The 25,172-nt window shown below is 48.9% G+C and overlaps 1 protein-coding gene across 2 annotated transcripts in view; it reads left to right on the top strand.

The window, feature by feature from the left end:
- The first annotated feature begins 14,960 nt into the window (after positions 1-14,960).
- FHL1 (four and a half LIM domains 1) overlaps positions 14,961-25,172 on the top strand; it is a 32,624-nt gene continuing 22,412 nt past the window's right edge. For both annotated transcript variants that reach the window (XM_082323036.1, XM_082323035.1), the window contains exon 1: positions 14,961-15,057. The gene's annotated coding sequence lies outside the window, so the exon portion shown is untranslated. The remainder of the gene's footprint in view (positions 15,058-25,172) is intronic.

The following is a 25,172-nucleotide window of genomic DNA, read 5'->3' as shown; positions in this document are numbered from 1 at the left end:
TTATGGGCCTATAAAAGATTTTTTTTTTTTTTTTTTCTGGAATTGTGTGTACCGTTTCATTAATTCACATGGAAATAAATCTGTAGCAAAGTGACCGCGTGCTGCTTAACCTTCTCAGACTAGTTTGCTCACGGCCTTTGGCCAACGGGTAAGGCAGCAGCCATGGATGCAGATGCTGAACCCCGTGGGCTGGAGGGGCCATCCTGCCTTGCAGGAACGCGCTGGAGAGATGCTGATGTCTGCTAAGAGCCGCTGCAGCCCCAGGGCTCCTCCACAAACAGCAAAACCCAGCTGGGGTAGCTCACACGCGTCCTGGGGCGGTGGGCAGACCCGCAACAGAGGCATCGCTGCAGGGTGTTTGCAAAATTGAGGCTCTTGAGCTTTTATGGGCTTTTATGTCCTGTGTTTTTGTTGAATTTGCAGTTGGGCTCGTGGCAGCTGCTCTGCCATCCTTCGGAGATGATGCTGCCCTCCATCTCCTCTGTACCCTTTTTTTGGTGCTATGTGCTGTCAGAGCAGCTGAAGAGGTTTGTTGTTCAAATGCTTTACAATCCTTCAATATAGAGGGCATCTTGGAAACTTCAGGAATCTGGTTCTGAGAATTTTGATTCACAAAGGGCAAGCTTCACCTTTCGAAGAGTATAAAAATACATTCTTCGTAGCTCTGTATCGCTGTGGGAAGATAGCCCCTGAAACCTGGTTGAACACACTTGTCTCCCATCCATAGCAGCGGCCAGCCCAGGGGATGTGTGTTCGGCTTTCCGAAGGGACCGCGGTCCTCGCGTAGGGCAGCGAGGCCTGAGCTCTCACGCTGGGCTTTGCCAAAGCATTGACTGCGGCTCACAAAATTACCGTGAGTCTGCAAGCAAGAAGGGCTTGGCCGGCGTCACGCCGGTCACGGGTGGCCTCTGCTACTGGAAGTCACAGGAGCAGGACAGGAGACAAGAGTGTTTATTTTCTTACTGTGAAATGATGCTAGTTCCACCATGCACTCTTGCACCTCGAAATCCTGACAATCCGAATAAACACCGCTAATCCCGCTGTAGGCACGCCGTCCAGCCCAGGCTTGGGTTGTACTTGGGCACGTAACTAAAACAAACAAGGACGTAGTTTAGCAATTGAACAAATGCCTTTTGGCAGCTCTTTATCGTCGCAAACCCTCAAAAGAAATGCAGCACACCCCTAACAAATGAATTGTTTTGTTGAAATATGGTATGATTCAGGCCCTCAGGCTCACCATTGGTGAGGGCTATCTCCAGTGCCCAAACTGTAGCCGGGACCAGCCGGCACGCATCTGCCCTCCCCAGTGATGCGGCTGCAGGCAGGCATCCTCTGGGACGGGCTCGCTGTGCCGTGAACGGGCATTTTTCAGCCATGCAAAAAGATTTCGGATAGGTGCTGTGTAGAGGCACTGGAAGAAGAGACGAGGCAGGTCCCTGCATAGTCTGGGGAGGGGGACTTGCACCGCAGGTAGGTGTGTAGAGCCACCACTGGCTGAATAGTCCCCATTTTATTAGTTCAGTTCAATTTGAGCTGATTAGGGACAGGTTTCAGTCAAACTATCGTACCACCTGGCCATGCTCATGTGGGGCTCAGTAAAGCCCTGGGAAGTGGGCCAACGCCAGATATCTGCAGCCTCAAAACATCACAGGGCTGTTTTTAGAGCAATCCTGTATTCTCCTGCCCAAGGCACAGACAGTCCTGTGCACTTGGCGCTCTGTCTCCGTGTCATGCTGGGGAAGCCTTCATGTGAGGTAAAATTAAAAAAAAGCAAGCTTTTGATACTTTTTCCTTATCTCATCATGGCCTGCAAGGAGCTCTTGTCCTTGCTGGGTCCTCTAGATGGCAATATTGGAAAGGACAGTAATTGTCCATCACCGCCATGTCCCTGCGGGTCCAGGCAGCGCAGAGGCTGCCAGCCCACCCCTGCTCCAGAGACCCTCTCCATCCCCCGCCATGTTCGCCATGCCTTATCCACCATCCAGCTCGAGTCTTTGTCTGCAGAAAGGAGAAGAGACCCCATTGCAACACAGACTGCTTTTACACCCTGAGCCCCTTTGCAGAAGCCACCACCTTCTCAAAGGAGGTCCTTGGCTTAGTGATGGCCTCCTTGCTGCCTTTGCACTGAAGAAAGGGAGGAATTTGCTAAAACAGCCTGGATCTGGCTGTTTCAGCAGGGTACCTGTGGGTAGGCATCAACACCCAGGAGCCTGGAGGCAGTTGAGGTGACCTCGTGCTCAGAAACTGCACATCTACCCTGCACCTTGCTTTCCTCTTTAAGGCCAGCTGCTTGTTGACATTTTTTTTTCCCTGTTAGGCTTTTAGAATCCGGAGTTTAATGCTAGTCGTCACAAGCTGGTTGTGGGATTGGTTTTAACCCCTCAGAGATAAGATGCAGCCCTTGCTGGAGCTGCTGACAAGTATCAGAGCTGGTTCAAACCCCACACAGAGCATCAAGCCTGCAAGGGCACCTTCCTCCATGGTGCTTCTCCTTCCAGGCTCCCCTGCTCTCACAGGTAGGACATCACCTGGGCTTAAAGCCATTCCTAGCACTAGAAGTTGCTGTCACCTGCAGCCAATTTGTGGTCATGATGCCTTTTTGCGCTGTTGCAAGAAGACTTTTCTCTCTGCTTGGCTCTTGCTCATCATAGCCCCAAAACAGTGTTTGTCACCAGATGTGGGAATTATTCTGGAGGAAATATCTGGGTGAGATTAAGAGAGGAGGCAGGAGTGGGAGTGCCTCTCGGATGCTAGTGGGCCCAAATACATTCTTATAATACTAAATTGCAAAAAATCTTTTGGCCACATGTGTCTGTGATTGGAGAATAATTGGAAGACGAGGCAAGTAGAAGGGAAATGAAGAAATGGTGTCCTTGCTGATAATCCTAACAAAATCTGCTAAGCCGATGAGAGAACCCAGAGGCTGTGGGAGTATTTGTGTACTCTCTGTGTCCAGTGCAAGTGTAGCAACACCGCCCAGAGCAAACACCGCATGTGCCTGCTGCTTTCCATCTCCTCTGCTCTCTGCTGAGCTGGGAGCGATGTGGGTGCCACTTAATAGAAAGGAATTTACGACTCACCTGGTGCCTTCAACCATGTTAACATCAGAAGCTGCTTTGCACCTTGCTGGCAGGAGCAGCACTGGGGACAGCCTGGCTGCTGGTGCCCTGATCTCTCTACCGTTATAATTTGGCTTAAGGGAGAGCAGCACAGCAATGCAGTGGGACTGATGTCCCTGAAGGCTCCTGGCCCTGGAACAGGCCCAATAACAAGCAAGGCAAAGTCTTGGTGGTTTGGCTACTGCAGAGGTGAGATGTTGGGGTGAGGCTATGACTGGAGAGCCCAAAGCTGGGGAGAGCAGAATTCAAGCTTGCCACTGCTTGGCATTGCAGGATGGTACCAAAGGTGAGCAAAGCTCTGCTCTCAGAAAGGAGGCTGGCAACCAGGGGCTCTGGAGAATGTTAGTCTGGGACATGCAGCCCTCCCATGGGCCATCTTGGTGCTTTTCCTTGCTCCTGTCCTTACAGTCCATGCTGGGCACTTAGAGCCTGGTTCATAGGCTACAAGATCCCTTAATGACTGCAGGAGACTCTGTAAGATTCAGGACTCTGGGGTAGCAGAGCCTTGAATTTGTTGTCTAATATTTAGACATGCGTATATACAAAAGGATTTGGTCTTTATTAATTGACCTTTCATAGGAAATTCCACCAGCTGTCCTCCTCCGAGGGGTGCCAGCGATGCTCCAGCCCCAAGGAGTCCATATATGGTTGCAATCTCCTAACCCTGTGTGTTTCGCAGAATAGTGTGGTCATAGCTACTTCTAAGGATATGTGTGAACATTGCTCCCTTTCCTGTATGCATAAGCTCCCAGGAATGCGGACAAAGATAAAAAGTGTATAAATTAAAGCTGTCAGCTTTATGCAGTGTGTCAGCTCTTCTACCTGCAGCAGCAAGGTTAGTTATTCTATTCCACGTGGGCACGGTGCTGAGCTGGGAAGGCACCACGGTGCAAAGGATGCTTTGTGAATAGGAAAATACCAACCGGCCGAGCATCAAAGCATTTCGCAGTGTAAATGTGCCTAGGCTGAGACAGCAGCAGAAATATTTTCCCTTGCCCTTCCTCCTCCTATAAGCAATGCTAAAGTACAGCCAAGAGCTGCAGGTACCTGGCAGCTACCTCTGAGCCCTTTTTGTTTGTAAGGGACTTCTGTATCCTGAATTCTGTCCCATCCTTCTGTGCAAGACATCTTCCCCCTCCTCCTCCTCCCTGTTTCTGTGGCCTGGTGTCCAGAGCCCATGGCTAGCCCATGGCAGCAAGAGGAGCTATTGTCCCCTTCAGTGTTGGTAGCAGTAAATGTCCTGCAACCCACTGACCTCCTCCTCTCTCCCTTGCTAGCTGCAGCCCCTTTGCCTGATTTAGGATGGGCTAATCACAGAAAATCAGAGGGGGAGCCACGGTAGGCATGTTCTGCACCCGCATCCCATCTACAGCATCTCCCTTGCCCCCCCCGCAGCACTGGCCTCTACCAAAATGCACCTTTTCTGCTTAGCAGCTCTGTGGGCATAACTCTAAAGACAGCTAAGGGCAGTATATCTGCCGCATCCCCACAGCACCCTCATTCTCTGCAGTGCCTTGAAGTGTCTCCTCTGCACCCTTTGATGATGGAAGGCTAAATCTGCTCTTCTCTGATACGGCTCGCTCCTAAAACTCCCAGAGGTACAAGAGGAAGGGGAACACCAGATGCAGCATTGCTTGCTTTTCCCTTTCCCCAGGCAGTTAATATTAGTCACTGGTGCTTTTGGATCCATTGGGTGAATTCTCCCAGCCTCTGAAGCTTTTGAGATCTGTAATAAGAGAGAACTGGAAATGCCTCTGGATCTCAGTGACAGAAGGGCCAGATTTAATACAAACTTCTTCCCTTCACCAGATACTCTGCCATATTTTGTAGCTTTGGTTGAGTGGTCTGCACTATTTGCATTGATGTCCATTTTTCAAGGTGCAAAACCAAGGATTCCTCTGATGAGGCAGGTCAAGTGACACAACGCTGCAAATGCACACGGTATGTCCAGGCTATGTTTTCTACCCTGGGGCTTCAGAGCTGTGTCCGCTGCTCACATGAGAATGCCCAAATTGTTACAAAAGGCAAATGAATTTCCCTTGTGACTTCATTTCTGCTCTGCTTGGGCTGGTTTACCAGCGGGAGCTTTGTTGCTGAGATATTTGCTGTTGATAAAATGCCTTCGCTCTGGGTCAGATGCCTTAAAGGGCTGAACGCTATTGTCCCGCTAGAGAGAAGCCAGTGCCGTTTGGCACAGTTACATGCCTAAACTCAGCTCCCATCAGCGACTTGTTGCTTCAGCTGGAATCTGTCTGTGCTCCGATGACAGAGCTGATAATAGACTGATGGCACTCGTGACAAGGGTGTCAGGGTTGAGTAAAAAATTCTCTGGAAAAAATGGATCATCCTGGCTTTGCAGATATTTGATTTGAGATGCCGTAGCCAGCATCGGGCCTCAGCAATGCTCGCAAGACTGAATTTCATTGCCCTAAGGAGGAGTGCCCAGCTGGGGGCCAGGCAGTCGTGCCCAGATGGCATTGGAGCAGTTGTGCTCGCAGCAGCACGGAGCTGGCTGGGCTGCAAGGCTCTGCTGATCTGGGGAGCGGTGGGCAAATCTAACGCTGCAGATAGATACATCAAAATCAGAGCAGGATGCATTGGCACCTTGGGCTGGGACGAGGAGCAGCCGTTGGCGTCCCCGGGAGTGGATCTGACCCAGGACACTGAGACGGTGGGGATTATGGTCCGGCTGAAAGTCCTGGACCACAACAAGCAGGACAGTTAATGCCTGGACTTCTGTGGCCAGCCGTGCTCCTGATGCAGCAGAACGAGTAAAGCCGAGGCGCAGCGTGTAAATATTTATAGCCCAGTTACCAGGTTTCGTGTTTGGCCGGGCCCTCTTGGCTCCTACCACTTGATGTTTGTGGCTCTGAGTTGCCAAGGACACTTGCAGGGTTGCTGGAGGGGCAGAAACCTCTCTGAAGGGAGCCAGGGGCATTGCTGCGGCACTTCTCCGAGGCAGCGGGTTCAGCCTGGCAGCACCCAGGGTACTGGCCGGCTCGTTTCGGCAGCAGGAGCTGGTTCTGGCTGCGGTGCCACATCCAGCAGCACCCACTGCACCCACCCAGCAGCTGCATCCCAGCCAGCAGCTCTGGGAAGGGGGACACGAGGCACTGATAAGCCCCCAAAAGTTGGTCTAGCAGTATTTTTCACTGGGAAGGGAATGCACAGCACCCAGAGCCCTTTTCCTCTTGGGGGAAGGCTCCGGCACCCTCGCTGTAGTGTGCTGCTCTCCTGAGAGAGGCTCCTTCATCAAAATCTAAACAGCCTCTGCATAACTCTCATGTTCTTCCTCAGATCCAGACACTTCAATGTCAAATATTTTTCCCCGCTGTTGGTTCAGTTCCTTCTTCTGTTCTCAACCCTCACTTGAGCTGCCGAGGGGAAAAAAAATCACAATCTGTTTTTTACTGAAGGTATTTATTTCAGTTTGGAAGTAGCAGGAAGACAGCTTCTCTATATCCATGCATATATCTGAGATCTTTCTCTTGGGTCTCTTTCAACTTTGACTTCAAACAATCTTTAAATCACTTTTCTTCAGCAGAATTCAGCAAAGAAGTGAACTCTCTCATTTTCGCATAAGAGATGGTTCCCAGAAAACTTGGTTTAAACCAAAGAAAACACACCCATGCTCCCTTCGTGCCAGCTGAACTAAATCAGTTGAAAATCCCATCTGAACTGGAAGGAGAGCAAAAGTCCAGCACCAACAAATCTCCTTCACAGCCGGGTATCATGTCTAAAATCTTTTGGTAGAGAAAGCTGCCTGACAGCTATTTACTGCAACTCCTTCAGCACACTGAGCTCAGGAAATTGCATTCATAATTTCCTTAGTGCCAAATGGTTTGTAATTTTCCCATGACTATTCCTTTTTGTTGTTGTTTGTGAAACAAAGCCTTTGAAAAGCATACACAGATTTACTGTTTGCCTAACTATGAAGCTAACACGAAGCGTGTAGTTTAAGGAGATACTGGTCACTTAATTTGTTTGACATAGGGAATAAAAAAAATTTTTGGCATAGGGAATTAAAAACCCCAACCTTATTTGTGACTAAGCCTTCCATAAATAGCCTTATAATTTTAATACAATCTTTTTTAGAAAGGGGCAAATTGATCTGACAGAGAAAGTAAAAATGCTTGTATGGCCAGTGCTGTCGGACACAAGGAACAAGCAGAAAGCTGTGACCTGGCTTCTCTGTGTTATCACCAGCATAGGCCTGAGGAGTGAGTATGATTCCCAGCACACTGATATACAAGAAAAAGACTTGACTCTGATTTAGCCAAAGGCGCTTGGGTCTGGTGAGCTGGGACAGATCACATCCCTGTCCTTGGACAAGCGGCTTCTTTCTCCACTTTGCCCCTGGTGTAGCCACGGGCACTACGGGGGTGGTTTAGGTTGGTACCTTGGAGCACACCAAATTTAAGCCTCTGCATAGCTTCAGCTGCCATTAACTATCTTATTTAATAAGACTTTCACTGGCATTAATTGTGAGTCACACAAAATCACTGTGTGAAGAGCAAGCACAACATTTATTAAGACTCCCCAGCTTGAGGCTTTGCGTTCAGAGAGATGTGGGCACGCTGGCAGCGGGCGGCGGAGAGGGCTGGGGTGCGACTCCTGTCTCCCGTCCTGTGCCTCAGCAGAGCGGACTGGAAGAGGCTGTGGCAGCAGAGGAGGTTTGTGGGAGTCCCTTGCAGCGATGCCATGTCTCCAGCTCTGCTTTTTGAACCTGAATCTTCTCCACGGGGTGCTTTTATGTCCAAAAGCTTGTCTTCTTTCTACCTGTGTGTTGTAGCAAAGCCTGCATTTTAAACAGAAGCCAAGCCGCTCACATGTCTTTGATAACATGCCTCCCTAGAAAACATGTGGGAAGCAAAAAGTGATATGTCGTTCTGTACACACGGGAACCTGAGGCACAGTGAGCCAAGGTGAATGCCTCCAGCCTGGTGGCATAGACAGGGCAAAGGCAGCTGCAAACTAGCTAAGCAAGGGGCTGCAGGCGCCGAGCACAACTGCTCCTTTCTGGAGTACGTCTGTAGCGTGGCCAGCAGCCCTGGAGCCAGGCAGGTAGCGCCTGAGGGACTGATGTTACGTGGCTCAGCCAAAGTCAAGCAAGAAGTTTGTACCAGGATGAAGAATTTAATTTTGGCCCCCTGAGCTGGAGGCAAACGCTGTAAGTTCCAGTCCATGCTCTGCCTATCGCTTCTCCTGCTCATTGCAATGATCTAATCCAGTTGCACGTGTTTCTTCATGGTCCTCGGCTTTCTAATTGATTTGATTTTAGCTGCAAACTCAAGCAAAATGAAATTTGTCATGCTTCAAAAACCTCCTCTGCTATTAAAACACTTATTTCACTTATGTTAGCCTGTGGGTACCTTGAATTAACTTTTTTCCAAGACTAAAATCTAAAGTGAAAATTAATAAGGGAGCCTAATTTCAGTTTGATGACTGGAAGCCATCTTTTCAAATCTGGAACATGAAACTCCTGGTGAGCTTGACACCAAGGAAAAAGACCACTGTTAGGGTAATTATGTATAGTAAGATAAAGATAAACATGTTTTAGGTGTTCATAACACATACCATCACAAATCCCTTTGCTCTGTTAAAAGTAAAACCTTATATTATGTAGCTATCACTTCATTGCTATTAGAATCCTTTGTTTGTTAAATCCCTCCGGATATGTGCCCACTCAGTAATTAAGAATTGATAATGACCAAGGTGACCAAAAGATAAAGACCAAGAACCAAACCTCATCTCAAATTTTATCTGTTTTGCTTCTGCAAATACTCAAATATTTGATGGATTTCTGTTATTGTTGAACGGCTGGCCAAGGTGTTTGCTGGAAGGGCCAAAGTCTGGAAGCACTTAAGCAAATTGTGACCCAGCAGTTGTTGAAGTCAATGGAAACTTACTTGACTTCAGCAGACGGTGGCTGAAAAATTTTAGTCATAGCAGTAGTTCTGCATGAGCAAAAAGTTATTTGTTTGCCCAGACTATTCCCCCTGCTTCAGTTTGTGGGCTTTGCTCAGGATTAGACAGGGTTTACACAAACCATGAGACCAGACGAGGCTGGTGCGTGGGGATGGAGAGGCAGAGGTGTGCACGCTTGCAGGGCTACCGTGTCCCATGGGTGCGTGCCTGGTGGAGCGATGCCCGTGGCCGCAAGCTGCCGGCTGCTCCCACATCCCTGCCTGTGATCCAGCAGGCAGCGGAAACGATGCCGGGACCCGGCGCGTGAATGTGGACGGAAACGCTGAGGTTCAAATGACCGTGGAGCAGAAAACCTCAAGCCCTACCCTTGGCAGAAAACCTGGCGTGTTTGAATAGCCCCCTGCAGGCTGCAGATAAATAGCTGTGACCGCTGCCAACATTCCTGGAAAACTTATATTGTTGCTGGAAAGACGGTTGGAAACCTTTGTTTCTGTTGCCTTTTCAAACTGTAACCTTGCTGGGGCCAGAGAGTCAACAGATGGGTCCCTTTTTGCAGGGTACATCATCTTTTATAAATGGGAGTCACCTTTGTAATTTTCCATGCACGAGAGGAGCAACTTGTACTGGGAGAAGCATTTTGGCCTCTGCCAAAGGACACCAAGCGGGCTGGCACGGCGGCTCCTCTTAATCTGATAGCTGAGCCATCCCTGCAGCTGCTTTTTAAAGGTGGGAACAATCTCCAGCTAGATCCTCTCTCAATGCGCAGATTCTGGTGTCACTCAGCAAAATCTGAGCAGCGGTGATGCCTTGAATAACACAGTCACTGTAATTACTCACAGGCTTATTTGATAGTGGTCTTTCAGCAGGTGACTGTCCCATTTTTTAAAATCTCTTTTGGTCCATTGATCCAGGTTTGCTGATGGTATTGTAGGGCTATGCTGCAGACATGTTTTGACACTAAAAGGTGGAAAGCTGAGTAGTTTTATGCATGTCACCCAATACAACCACAACCCCTTTTTATTTGTGTCTTACTGTTTTGCCCAATTCACAACTTCCTACTTTGTCCTTTGCTGGTTTGCACAACCACTGACGAAGACGAATCCATTAATGCCCCTCAGCAGCAATTTAACCCCTCACTCCCATGCACGTATATGATTTCCAAACCACTCTGAGAGGAAGAATTACAGTGGATGCAAAGACAGAGAGCTGACTGACGCCTGTTTTTTGCAGAGGTGCACTTGGCAGCCTGGCTGCTCCCCTCCGAGGATCGCAGCACCCCTATGGTACATGGCCATCAGGTCGCAATGCTCTCGTTTGCATCAACTTGGAAAGCAGCACATTATGTGTTTAAACTCCATGGAAAAAGGGTTTACATCACTGATGTTTTAACCACACCGTTATAAAAACCCGCGCAGCCCCACCCTTACTTACTCCCTGAGAGGAATGACTCTGAAATGTTTCAGCTTTTCCATTACTTTGCCTGCCTGGAGACTTTTTGCTCATGGCCTGCGAGGTAATTAGCCGGTCACAGGTGAGCCCCAGCTGCCTGCAGGGCGGGCGTTCAATTTGGCCACAAGTTATCCCCCACGGCAACAAAATGATGGGATAGCTCAGGGGGGTGGAGGCTGCCGTATCTCTTTCCTTTTCTTTTTTTCCTCACTCCTTTTCTCTTGGATCTCTTGAAATGCCTCACTGCAGGGCCCTCCGTCTCCCTCTGTGCATCTGGGGCTACAAACAGCCTTTGGAGAAGTCAGAGGATGGCTTGAGGAGTCACCATCACCGAGGCCTTGAGAAATCAGCTTTCCAGTACAGCTCTTCTCCTTTCAGCTTTTTGTCCAGGAGCCCTGTGTGGGCCATGGGTGCTTTATATGCCACTGGGAAAACAACTAGCCCAAACCAGGGCATGACTCTGGCTTCTGCATGGAGTCACGGACAGTCAAATAGATGGTGCAGAAGCAGCATGGGTGCACCCAGCACGTGTGACTGCCTCCGCCGAGAAGGTTTCCCACTCTTGGAGGCTGGTGGGAGGAGGTGGTTGTGTTTATACAGACAAAGTCTCTCAATTAGGCAAATAATGGGGCAGTGACCCTGGGGAGCTGGTGCAGATGGGGAAATGAGAGGGTTTGTGATGGTGCCTTCTCTGCAAAATGGCTGCATCCCTCAGGCTGCAATCTTGGAAGGAAAAAAGAGCCCTTTCCTGGCTGTTTTGGACAAAGGGGCAATGTTGCTTGTGGGAAAGGAGGTCTATCTGGAGAGGGTTAATGAGGGGGAGTGGTAATTGCCCTCAGCTGGAGCTGAGGAGGGAGTGGGGGCAGCTGAGGGGAAGGGCTGAGGTACGGGAGCAGAGGGCGGGAGGGCTCTGTAGGGCTTGTGCGGGAAGGTCCTCCCTGGAGAGCTGCATGGAGAGCTGCTGCCGTGTCCCACAGGGGCCAGGTGAGTGGGGCAGCCCTGTCCCCTCACACGGGGCGGTTGATAGCATTGTCAGCCCTGGCCTGGGGACACCATGTGTGGGGTACGTCACCCCAGCCTGGCACATGGAAACCAGGAGGACAGCCAAACCCACCCAAGGGGCATGTGTAAGTCATTCTGCATAGATTCACCCCAAAATGCATGTGGCTTCCTTCCACAGAGCATCAACTTGCAAAAACTGGCCCCATTGTGTGGAAGAACTTTCCTCCCCTCTGTGGCTGCAGGGTGATTTAATGAAAACAGCATGGAGACCCAAAGGATGATGCAAAACACATCCCTCTTCACCGGCGTGGACAAGCCCATGCTCTGAGGTGAGCCCTTTCCTTTGGGGTAGCGTCCTGCTCCGTGGGGTTTCTTGCAGAGTGCGTGGCTGTAGAGCAGCCTCCCTGCATGGCTCTGCAAGCTCCACCATTTCCAAATAAAGTTTCCTTGCAGTTAGAATTGAGTGAGTAATTCCACCAACTCAGTTTTAAGTGCTTCTGCTCATAGTTCATTTTGTTTGGATAACTAGTCAACGATATATTGGAGCATTGGAGTCCTTTTTTTTTTTTTTAAAATTTATTGTGTTTGCCAAAAATCAATGCGTGCAGTAACTGATTATCTTCCTTAACAAGCAATGGTGATAGCATGGGGTTGACTCAGAGTTGTCTCAATCCTTTGAAATGAGTTGTGTCATTCTTGCATTTTATTCTTGTTTAATCCAATGCTTTGGCAGAGATTTTTATAGTGCTATATTGTATCCGTAATACGGCAACGCTCGAGTGTCGTTTCCTTGGCTCTAGTCGAGTGCTGTCCTTGCTCTCTAAATCATCTTCTGTTCTTTTCCAAACAGAATAAAGCCACTGTTGTGATATGCACGAGGTTAAGAGTGCTTAAATTCTTCTCTGTCAGGTATACTGGTCATTATAAGTCTGCAGATTTAAGGTTTGATCCTGCAAACACTCACTTGCTGTCAGCAGCAGCAATCTTGAAGGTGGGGTAGAGCAGTTGCTCTGTGCCACGTACTGTTGCAGACCTTTATTCTGCTGCTTTTTTCTGGATGTGACGTTGTGCCCCTGGGGCTGGCTGGGGAAGCCAAAGGGGATCTGGAGGATGCAGCAAGTGTAGGATCAGGCCTTGAGCTGTAATCCGATGAGAGCAATGAGTTACTCAAATAACAACTTGCTCTGCTGTAATCAGTGAGAGGCACGTTCAACAGATCTATTCGTTATTTAGCTGCTACTCTATCAGGCCGACAGATACATACTGCCTTACAGTTGTTTTTGATGGTAGCTGGTGTTTGGGATTTGGCAGTGAAACCTCTAGTTTGTGTTGTATGTGGAAGATTTATATTTTAAATAAGAGGCAGAGGATCCTGATAGCAGCCTGATGATGTTCCCTGCAGACATGGGATGCTTATTGCGCTGCTGGTGGGCTGTAGATACCTGTTGTCAGGCTTGTTTGCTTACTAGCACACTTATGCATCCAAGAGAAGCACAGCGTGGCTGTGATCTTCCAAGATGCATCTGGAAAGGTGCAGGGTCTGTCCCCAAATACTCCTATGGTGGCAGGGGCAATGACTAAGCCCCACTGGTACAGGTGCTCCTGGAGCAGGGCCCTTGCTACTCTTGTGTCCTCCTACTTCTGCTTACAGCCAGAAGCAGGAAGGCTCCTCCCTTGGAAGGAAGAAACCCTGCAGGAGGTGGCTGCAGAGTAACTTGCCCCTGGTGACATTTTCCTACAGCTGCGCAACACCTAGTTTGTCTTTACATCCCCGCACGCTACAATTCTGTTTTCTCCTGGAGCTCTTGGTTTGATTTATCTACTTGGGAATGTCCAGTCTGAATGTCCCATCCTTGAGGGGTCTCAGTCTCTGTGATTTCTCATGAGTCCCTAAGGTCTGCAGCTGCAGTCATGTAAGCAACATCATACCTCGGGGGCAAGGCGTTTTGCTAATGTTCTTGTTGGTCTGATGGTTGGTTACAGACAGCCGCTAGAGAAAAGCTCTTGCTGATGGTAAATAAGTTTTATGCTTGTTGGGAGAGCTGTTGGAAAAACGAGTTAGAAATGTGTATTTGGATTCCTTTGAAAATCAAATGTAAGCTTCAGTCCATAATGATAAATAATGTTGGTGTTTCACATCTGTATTTTATGCATGCCTGAAGTTGCTCTTGGCAAGTGATGATAGTCTGAGCCTTGAACCTCAGGGCAACCCAATGTTCTCCTCCCTGCTAGGAACGTGGTTAATATGGATGATGCGGTGTTGGAAGAATCTGTGGGACTTACCTGTTAAAAGAATAGAGACACACAGAAATACAAATGTTTTTGTAAAGAGAGTTTGTTTGCTCTGATGCAATATTTGTTTTGTTTTACTGAACAAACAGAAATTCCTTGGCCCAAGTGTAATGATCTGCTTTCCAGGGATACCAGTGGTGTATCCAGCACACCCACCAGGATGCCCAGCCTCTCCTGCCGTTAGTCAGAAGCTCTGTGGCTCTCCAAGGCACCACAAAAGCCTGTTTGTAGTGCAAGAGCTCCAACACCAGCACCTCCTGTTAAAAAACCAAAATTGCTTGCTGGACCACATATCCAATAGCAGAAGCATGGAAGAAAGTAGGACAAAATTGGAAGATACAAGAGCAGAAAAGAGGAAAGAAAAAAAAAAAAGGGATGGAGAAAGGAGGGGGGAAAAGAAAACAGACGTGAATGTTGTCAGATTTGTCTGGTGTGGTGCAGCACAAACAAGCAGATTTGTTTAAAAATAGGTATTACTTGCTACCTGATAGTACTTTTTCTCGTGTCTGCTTTGAAGAAAATACTCCTCTCTTGGCATCATATTTGCTGTGCTCTCTTCAGCTGGGTTCCTTCCCTCCATGCAGGCTGCTGACTTGAAATGCATCCCTTCTGTTTGTTGTCTGTCCTGGAAACTCTGTCTATGGACCTGAAGGTGACCCATATTGTAACAGAGCTGCCAGGAAAAGCTTCAGCTTTGCGAGAGGGTAGCTCGGACAGGACGGGAGGCTGGCGACAAATCTGCCTACAAAGTTTTTTGTGCTGCGTTTTCTATGTGTGAAACAGTCTGGGAGCACGACTCCTAGCACTTTGGGGGTAGCAGAGCTTTGCTTAGCCTGGTGAGTCCCACGGATCCCAGTAACAGCGCTTTGCTGTTGCAGGGAAGCAGGGGAATGGCTATGCTGGCAAAGTGCCGTCACTGGTTGGGTTTTCCCCCCATGGACCATGCAGAGGCCCTGGGAGGAGCAGGCTATTCCCCCCTCCAGCTGCTCCCCAGGCAGGAACGGTGCTATTGGCTGGACTAATTTTTTTTTTTTTGCAACACGCCTCCCTGCTATAAGTGGCAAAGCAGCCGCTGTCCCGCCAGCTGGACACCCCAGCCCAGCCGTGCTGCCTCTGCGGGGCTGGACGCACGGCCCTGGACCGAAGCGCTCCCACCTCCGTCCCGCTGCCGAGGTGCTCTGCACAGCCGCACGCAGAGTTCGGTCCATCCCTTCCCTCCTCCGGGCAGCAGCCGCCTCGCAGCAGCTCCCAGGCTCTCCGGCAGCCAGTAAGCACATGCTTCTGTCTCTCCCTCTCGAGCATCATCTCGCTGAGCCAGGCAGGGAGCGTTTCAGCATCCTGTGCTTCGCAGATCTTCAGATGCGCAGGGCTTGTGCTGGGTCTTTTCTCGGGCTTGTCACTGTTCTGCTGGGGAAGGGTTTCTGACAGCAGGGCTGGGGGAAATGGGAAGTCTGTGGGTGTATAAAGTACTTCTAAAATGCTCTTTCTAGCAAGCAGTTTCTTCATGGATCATTGAGTTAACCTCAGAAACTGCCTCTGCTTTATGGGGTGTTTTGGGGGCGGAATTTAGATAAATTCCTGCTTCTGACTTCTCTTGCATCCTCTTTTTCTGATACATGTATTCCCTCCTGGAAGGTGGGGGCTTTGAAATTACAGGCAGCCACTGGGGTATAAATACAGCTTTTCTCTTTGCTTCCCAGCCGAGTGGGTGTGCAGGGAGTGTTTGCAGTGGTGCAGAGCTGTGTAAGAGCTCTCAGCTGTGTGCCTTCCTAGGCAGGTGATCAGATGTGCCTCTTTAAAGCTTTTAATGACAGCTGGGGAAGAAATAGCTAAAGCAGTGGCTGTTTCGTGGGCTCTCAGGTGATGTGATGCTCTTGGAAAGTGAGGACTGATACCCTCTGAATCGTGGGAGCAGGCTGGTGGTAACAGAATTGGGGAATATGGAAATGCAAGCTTTTACCTAATAATTATCACATCTTCCTCTTTCTTTCTATATTATGGAATATCAGGCAGTAGCAGAGTTTCTGACAAGCCATGCTTGCACCTGTGCCCATGTGAATGCAAACACCTTTATACACATACTGCACCCCTGTATCCATCTAGATTTGTGGAATCGCTTGCATGAGTGGAACTATTTGCCCATGTGTTTGCAAGATGGGTGTTTCTGTCATTAATCTTTTCTTTAGCAACTAGGCAAAAGATAATTTAATGGGTGTGACTGGTCCAGTTTGTATTGAGTAAGCAGGAGCTACTCTGTGGTTTAGAAATGGCTGCTTTTTAAATCACTGAATTCTAGCACACAAAGGGGGGGGAATGATTAAGACAATCCACCTACCAATTATTCTTTTCCCTTGTTTAGAGAAGAAGCTTTTTTTTTAAAAACAACAACAGGAAAACTTCTGAAAGGAAACTGATTAAATTCTTAAGCCATGATGTACAAAGCAAATAGCTGATAAAGAAACCAAATATGGCTTTAAAATTTAAACTTTTTTTTAATTATAAAAGCATCCACATACTTCACTTTAGTGACAACACCGTCCTCTTTTCTGTGTGGTTTTTTTTTTCTCCCAAGTACAGCATTCTTGAATACAAACCAGTTCTTAATTTCTCCTTAGAGAACTCAGTCTATAAAAATTCATTCTTGACTAATACCTCCTAGAAAAAATGTGAGTTAGGTGTTTCGGAGCTAACACCACAAGTGGAAAAAAAAACAAACAAACAAACCAAAAAACCCAAGAGTTCAGTGCAAAAGAAAGTTAACTGCTCAGATTTTGGACTGCAGCTCTGAGGAACCAGTTCAGGGCTGGGTTTTTAGAGCTGGTTTCTGACTTGCGCTGCTCTTGGGGAGCATTGGCTGGGGGAGCTCTGTAGGATCGGGCTCTCGAAGTGTTTCTAACAGAAGTTATTCCCTGCTGTGAACGATGGCTTGCCTCCACGTATGCTGGTATAATTCTCTGCCTGCATGTAAATAATGGCAGCTGTTCAAAAGGAAACAACTTTTAGGGTACTCAAACACTTGAAAATAAACACTCTCCAGCCCATCTTGGCTGGCCTTTATTTCGGAAGCAGCCTTTCCATCGAACTGTACCATGAATGGAAAATGCAGACATATGGTACGAAGCAGCTGGTGAGAGCCCTGCCAGGTCCCTGTTCGCATCCATGAATAGGGGAACGGTGCTGTAGGATGAACTTTATCTCTGATCTAAGCCCATATCCTGTGAATATGATTTACAGTCCACACCCATTGCACTAGAATATAACAAAAGCTTTAAGTAACTGCCTTCCTTGCCCCCAAGAAGCAATTTACTTCCTTTTGTGTACTGCCTATGTGAAAAGAGGGTAGTTCTGTGTTATAGGATATCCCACGGCCCTTTCTGTGCTCTCTCCATGCTGGTGGAAACTTGTGCTCCTTTGGTGTGGTTTGGGTACCACAGCTGTCATCACCTTCCCGTCTCCATCTTGGAAACACGTACTCGCTGTCAGTACACCCAGCTCCTAGCACTGGGTGGGAGCTGGGACATGGCTGAAACTTCCAGTGCTTCAGTGGAGAAAAATAATGATGTGAGCCAGGAATAATATTGTCCCCTCAGCAGGAGCCTGTGTGAATGATGTCCTTCTAAGTTTATTCCCCCTCCAGAGGATGCACTGGGGGGATTTAGGTGTCAGTTCCTTAAAGAACCTTGGAAAAGTCCTCTGATCTTTGCTGATGAGACGATCCAGTCCAGCCTATGTTTAGCACTTTCCCTTTTTGTGACGCTGCTTAGACCTGAAGTCCCAGTGGCGTTAAATGCAGCAAGGTAAGCCTCACCACCAGCAATGTGCAAAGTTTGCTCAGGCTTTGGGTATGCTCCTAAATCAGAGCAGCTTCCCGGAGGGCAATGGGCAAGTTCTGGCTGCTGCCAGGCTTCCTCTGGGGTCACACTGAGATGCAGGTGTCACCAGCAGATGTGTGGAGCCCCGAGCCACGCAGCCGGTGCCCGCCTCTCACCCTCGTCATCCCCAGCCATCGTCACCTTGTGCCCTGCATGTAGGAGTGCAAAGGTAGCAAACCTGAGGTTTCGGCTGTGATTCTGTAACTTTAGCTATGTGGAATCACTCTTGCTTGAACAGGTAATGGAAATAATGTCTGTACAATAAACCTTCCCAGACCTGACCTGTGATTTTATAATAAAAATTGCATTGTAAGTCAAAATTCTTCAGCTTGATTCATTGGGATCTCTTCTGTAATAGAGAAATGAAAAAAAGATGCAGACAGGGAGAATAACAAAGCAGAAATGTCTGAGATCAGTTGTTTCATGTGTGATTTTGGCAGAGGGAGTGTGGGAAGAAGAAAGAGACCTCATGTTTCATTTAGATACCCTGATTTGGAGAGGAGTTTCAAGCAGATGGCTCTTGAGACACTAGGACTCTAAAAGATTAAATGCTATTTAAATAAACGCATGCTTCCACTTCTGTAGCATGGTTTTAGAAGGACTGTGCCATATATCCTGCCTTCAGTTCTTTTATCCCTGGGTCCAGTAATAACCCTGCTTGCAGCCGCTTGGCTGGGTGTAGGAGCAAAGGCACTTGGGCTTCCCTGGGGTTCAGAGACACCATATAGCCCAGCGTGTTTCGACTCCCTGGTGTGCTTGGACTGGGGCTTTTTGTAGATAGGCAGCCCAGAGCCAGCTCTGGGGATGTCACCCCAGCTGGCTTCTGTGGGAATGGATCGGAGCCGAGAGGCCGAGGCTGGTCTGTGATGAGCGCTTCTCCCTGCCAGCCCTCCGCCTTAAAGGATTAGGAATTGCTCGGCGCAGGGAAGTAGTCCTGCGGTGCCTAGCGGCAGTCACAAAGTTGGGCTAAAATGAGGTCTACGTGTTGGGAGGGAGCCCGTGGGTGGGTGCTGCTGAGCCCTGCAAAACAGGCAGGGTGCAAAGGGTGGCAGGAAAGCAGAGCCCTGTCCCAGCTTCTTGCCCTCAGCCCCAGGGGATGCAGGTGCTGGGCGTACCACATGCTCACCCTCCCCAGGCCTGCAGCCAAAGTTCTCCTACCAGAGATTGACTCATTTTGCTGCTCAAAGTATTTCCCGCAAAGGTTTTGCTCTGCTCCAAGCTGGTATGTGGAAAGCCACAAAAAAGCCTTCTTGGCGGGGCAGCCTTCACCCTCCCTGCATGTCCCTGCAGCATGGACTGAAGCAGGATTTGGCCCTTGACGCTTTCAGAGTGATTCAGGCGCATGTAGTGCCAAGAATGCTGCCAGGGCAAATTCCTGCTGTCAGAGCAAGAGAGTGCGGTGTTGTCCGGGGGACAGATGGACGGACGGATGCTCTTGTGCTTCTCCAGCTTTTTTATCTCCCTCTGAAGAGATGGCAAATAGAGTGTGTGTCTCAAGGCAGGACAGGGTTAAAACGACATTTAGGGCTTTGGAGCTGTTCGAAAGCAGGGCAAGGACTGCGTTATAGCCACGCTGGAATGGGACAGGCAGGGTCCTGAGGAAGCACTCTTTCAAAAAAGGCCGAATTAGAGAGTGCCCTGGAAAAGGCTGGAGAGCCAGGACAGGGTTCCCGACAGTGATGGAGCTGCAGCCCAGAGTGGAAGGGCTGGTATTTTGCTGTGCGCCTGACTGGAAACTTTAAGGCAGAGTTACAATTTTGGTTTGGATGCTGTTACAGAATTGCATTATTTTTGTAAATGGGAAATTCAAACCCTCTTGACTTCAGACTGGTGTTTTCAGAAGACCCACTTGTTCCACAGATGCGCCTGATCTTTTTTGGTTCCTTGAGGTGACCCTAGCGATTCATGTAATTTGGGATGCATCTCTCTCTTTCTCCTGCTCGGCAGAGCCGCCCGTTTGAGTAGGCAGTCAACAGGCGTTAACTGTGAGGGAGTAAAAGTGTTGCGACACGGCTGCATTTGTGGTCTGTTGGGATCAGATGCGGAATACCAGTTGTCACCCAGACCTCTAATGAAGAACAGGAAAAAACTGTTCCTGCTGGGAACAAACACTGCAGGGTGGCTTTTCGGCTTCCTTGTTTCTAACATCTTTCCACCCCTGGAAAGGGGAAACCAGAGCAGAGTGGAAAAGAGGAGATGAAAATCTGCCTCACAGGAGGCTGCCTGACAGCTATAGCTTGAGGTTTAATAATTTGGACCAAAATGTTTCAGAGCCAGTTTACCTGTTGAACTGCAGAGCTACAGTGAAAGGAGTCTGTTCTGATGTCTCTACTGTGATGTAGGTGGGGAGGAAGAACAGGAGAAATAGCTTAAAAAAAATAAAACAGGGAAGCTTTCCCTCCTGGAAAATCCTCCCACTTGTCTTCAAGACATCAGAGACCTTCGTGTTTTATGATGCTTTGAGATAGGGGGAGCTTCAAATCAAATGATGGCTGGCTCCGGTAGTGTCTACTGAAACGATGGGTTTAAGAGACCACTGTTAACAAGTGATTGCATGTGCTAGATGTGCTGAGGGACTCCTGTTGGAGTCTATAATCCACCTATTTTTCTTCAAGCTAGCTTTAATGCTGAAGCAGCTGCCCCAGTATGTGAGGGTTCTTACGTTATACCAGTGTCGAAGCAGCAGAGGACTTAGAGCTTCTGGCAGAGCAAGAATTGCTCTTCACTGTTTTGCTTGGCCAGAGACAGCGAAAAATCCACTCAATCCTCCAAAACTGTCTTATGAACCAGTGTGCTGGACGTGCCTTTCTTCCTTTGCTAAGAAAAATAGAAGTGGTTCATCACACTAAATTCATGGTCCAGCCCACAGTGGTTGCTAGTTGGCTTTCCTGCAGGGAATTGGCTCCCAGCTCTTCCCCAATGCCTTCATTTGGGAATATTCAGTTTGCATGTGCTTCCAGTGGTCTCTGACTGAAGATCCCCGTAAGAGTAACTATGAAACCACCCTAAATATAGTTCCCCCACTGCTCATAGGATGCTGGGGTGGGAGAAAATCATGTACTTTCTTTTAAAGAAATGCCCCAAGTTGTGGGAACCATTCTGACTTGGCAGGCTACTTGCAAGGCATTTGCTGTTTGTTTAACTTGGGACTGGCTGCCCCTGGCAGTTGTTACCATCAGTCGCCTTTCTTATCTGCTCTTTTCTATAATAAACTTTGGAGCAAAGCTTTGGAATTAGTCCCTTCTGAGGCACTGCCTGTCTGCCTTTCCAGCTTCTGTCTTATCCTCTCACTTTTGGACTCTTGAGCCTTTTCCACTTTGCTCTGTGCCTATTGGTTTGCCCCTTTTCTCATTGAACTGACATAGCAAAGAGCTCTTTAAAATACCCTGTAGGTGTGTCATCCCCAGGACTGCCTGCATCCCAGAAGACATGCCGCCCTGGGACAGCTGTGTGCACTCGCGCTGCTGCTGGGTACTACAGAGATTTTTCTAGCGTGACTTACCTAATCCGGTGGATGGGCTGGATGAGTCGTTCTGGCTGACGCCTGTTCAGATGAACAGCCCGCGGAGGCAGTGTTAGGATCCTGAAAGCATCCTGGGGGCCTGGCACCGTGTCCTGCTCTTCAGGACAGCATTAACCGCAGGGCAGGCGGTGGTTCAAGGGAATGCAAACACAGACAGCACCTCCAGAAGCACAGGGCTGTGTGGTCCTCGCTCAGAAATCTGAGTAATTCCTATTGATTTGCTTCCACTTAAAAATTCCCCAGTGATCTCTAAGCGTTGTCTTGATGTGGTCTTGCTTCTGACAGTACCATAGGAGAGGCAGTAATGAGCAGTCCAGGGTGCAAGAATCTCTCTCTCTCTCTCTCTGGTCTCATCTCACTTTAAAAATACACAGAGCTATATATTTCACTCAACACATGCAAATACTGTTTCCTATCTACCCTTGCTCTGCCGACTGAAAGCCAGTCACGCTTTCCCTCTGGGACAGCCTGCCAGGTAAATGCCACTTGATGTATAACATATTTCAGTGCTGCCTCTGGAAATGGCCCAGGTGACGGCATCGGAGCAGGACGGGAGAGCAGCGCACGTTCACCCTGCAGCGGTACAAAGGCACTCGGTGGGGATGCAAAGCTGTTTAGTTCTGTCCAGATTTGCTTTGTTGGATGCATGAGCATGTCATCCACCTCTTGCCATAATCTTCCCTTCTCTTTTATGCCATTATCACCATAATGATTTTTAGCTGAAGGTGGAAACTTTGACTTTGGATCTGTCTCTGTGGTTGGATGCGTTTCTTGCAGCGGTAGGGGACGCAACCTGCCTGCTTTCATTTCAGAAGGCTGGATTGGGGGCTTAGCCATGGATTACATATCTTGACCAACATTTCAGCTTGCTGGATTGAGCTGGTCAGGGTAGAGTTCTTCTTTCTTGCAAAAACAGATTCAGTAAAAAAAAAAAAAGGCAAACACTTTATTAAATGTAAGAGGTGATTTGGGCAACTTCTGAGCTGTATCTTGGCTCAGGTCTAGGTGCGACAGAAGAACGGACACCGCTGGTCTCTTTCAAGCACTCTACACGTTGCAGATCAGAGCAGGCAAATACCTTGGGGTTAGTCCTGCTTCCCTGGCTTCTCAGTGCCCTTTGTGCTGATGCGCGTGATGATGAACGGGAGGAAATTCCTGCCCAAGAACATAAACAAGCAGCAAGTCCTATAACTGTCCCGTGTCCTCATAGTCCTGACATGTGAAATGAAGCTGATGATGGCTGGTGTTAGTGGATATGCTAGTGTCAGACCCTCCTGATATCTGTTTTGGGGAAAGATTTTTTTGATCTCTGGCTGGAGAGGATGGCAAAGAGCATCTCCCTGGTCACTCTGATGTGCTGGAGGAGGCTGTAACACGTGTCTGGGATGGCAGGGGCTTACCCTGCAGGGTCCCCTGCGGGGTGTGTGAGCGAAGGCCATGCCTTGCACCTCCTTTTCTCGGTTTCATGTCGCTGGGGTCAGGCCCGAAGTCAGCTTTCCCTCTGACCTCCAGTGCTAATGCAGCCCATCTCCATAGCAATGGCTGTAAATACCGTCCCCCGCGTTCTTCTACCCCAGGCTGCGTTGGTGCTATGATGTGGTGAAGCTCTTTGTGTACTTCACTAGACACTGAAAGAAACAACCAATAAATCTGTTATAAACCAATGAGTAATTTGTTTTGGTTACCAGGGAGATTGCCAAGTGCAAATTCAACCTGAAATAGCGATGAGCTCATCCTCTGAGCAGCGTCGGTGCCTGAGCTGGAGCAGCCGGATGGAAAGGGAGCCAGCGCCAGTAACGCTGTCTGCTCCACCGACATTTGGACGCTGTGCGAGCTGTTTTGCCAGAGAGCTTTTGCCTTGTAAATGAGATCGTGCAGGGGATGGTGCGTGAGGCTGGTTGCTGAGCCTGGGCTTCTACAATTCCTGGTGATGACATTCCTGGTGGGACCGTGGGCTGAAGAGCCCCGGGGAGGGTTATGTTGCTGCAGAGGTGGCCTCCTACACCATCTCCCCTAGCTTGGAAACCTCTCCTTGTGCAAAGATTGTGGGGGAAACAGATGCTTGGCTTTTAGATAGGGGCTAGTTTTAAACAGCTAGTTAGATAGGTGTGTCTGATGGGCAGAGCCTCTCCCCTGCTGCTGCTCCAGGGGCTGGAGCAAGGACTTGGAAAAAACTCACCCTCTTCTGCAACATCCCTGGGGCAGGAGCTGGAAAATTTGGGCTCTGCCATTATTTCACCGTGAAGTGTCCCCAGTTTAAGTAGATCAGGCCTTGACTTTTGAAGGGCTGATGCTAGTGGCAGGGTTTGGCAGCTTTCTGTGTCTGTCCGTCCCTGCAGTTGCTCCCAGGAATAAGCCCGCAGGCGACACTAGGTGTCAGGAGGACCTGCGCTTGGGCAGCCACTGGGGTCACCTCCTGCCAGGGCACAGCAGGCAGCGTGGGAGCAGCCGCTGCGAGCAGAAAGATCGCTTTCTTGCTCTCTGCTGCAGAACCGAGGCCTGGGTGATGGAGGTTGGGGTTGGAGTGGGCTCCTGCAGGGCTGCTGGCTGTGCCGGTCGGAAAGGCAGGACAAGGAGGCTGTGCTGCCCTTGGTCTCTTTGGCAGCCCAGCCAGAAGGGGTCCAGGCAGGGCTCCGATAGCATCCCGCACCTTTCTCTGCTAAGGCGATGTTTCCAGATGTACTTGCATTCAATAAATTCACGTTTTCTGAAGAAATAAAATTTTTAACTAAAAAAGTCTGTCTGTAGGAGGAAGTACCTAGGGTGCTGCAGAGGGGAGGCTGACAAAGGTGTGGCACCGGTCTCCGCTGCTCCCTTTTCTTGGTTTTTGCTCCCCATTCCTGAGTTATCAAATACATGAAGTGATGTAGAAATACATCAGCATATCACTTGGCAGCTGTCTTGATGAAGCAATGCATAAGCCACTTACCAGAGGTCCACTGATGGATTTCACCGAATCTTTTAAGACGTAGTTACCAGTGACTGAAAGCAGATAACAATTATCAACAGCACAAATGCAGCACAAAAGCTGAGCCCCTGAAATGTGATCCATGAACCCACTCACATGATGCAAAAACACAATCTTTTTTTTGGATTAACCTCATGGCTTTCTGGACCAAGGGATGAAGGTTTCAGCAGGGGTATTTTTGTATTTTGGAAGGCTTTTATTATAATTTTAAAAGCATGGAGTGATCTGTCTCTGTGTTCTTGCAAGTCCCTTCCAGGCCTGTGGGTGGATTTCTTCCAGCTCCTTTCTGGAGCCATGTGGGAGATGCTTTGGTGACATGACCACGTCCCTCAGCATCACAGGCAGCTCTGTCGCAGCCACCAGTGCATTCAGCCATCAGCTCTAGGGAAGGGCTTCATCAAACCCTAATACTTGGAGTATGTCGGCATTTGGAAGAAAGCGATTTTAATGTGCGGAGTTATAACTAAGTGAGATTTGGGTGAAAGAGGCATGAGTTCACCTGCATGCCTTTGCCTTTTATAGCTGGCAGAGAGTTGTTGGTGGTCTTAGCGGCATGCCTGGGCCATCCCGATGGCTGGTTTTGAGTCCACACGACTCTGCTGTGTAGTGCAGCTCCTTCCACCATGTCCCCTGTATTGCCCATAACTGAGCTGGCAGGCAGCTAACAGACTGCTCCATGGCGTTTTATCTTTTCCTTTCAGCAGCTCTTTGGAGATGAGGCACAGCACGTCTAACGTGTGCGTGAACTGTTTGCATGTGGTATTTGATTTTCCTTTATGTCACCTCTCCATCGCGGGGCTGAGCCGTGGGCATTAGGGTTTGGGAGTGGGACAGGCATTCCTGCAGGCCTGCAATGTCTCTCTTCCTCATCTCCTCCCCCAGCAGCGTGTCCCCACTGCAGTCTTTCACCTACTTGGTATCAAGGCATGTTTGCTTTTTGGCTGTCTCTGGGCAACTAAAAACACTGCTGTACTTTGTAGATCCTGGACTCGGCCAGGACCAAGTCTAACCTTGCTCAA

This window comes from Platalea leucorodia (assembly GCF_965183815.1).
Source record: "Platalea leucorodia genome assembly, chromosome: 10".
Lineage (NCBI taxonomy): Eukaryota > Metazoa > Chordata > Aves > Pelecaniformes > Threskiornithidae > Platalea > Platalea leucorodia.
This window is presented reverse-complemented; position numbering and strand designations above follow the sequence as displayed.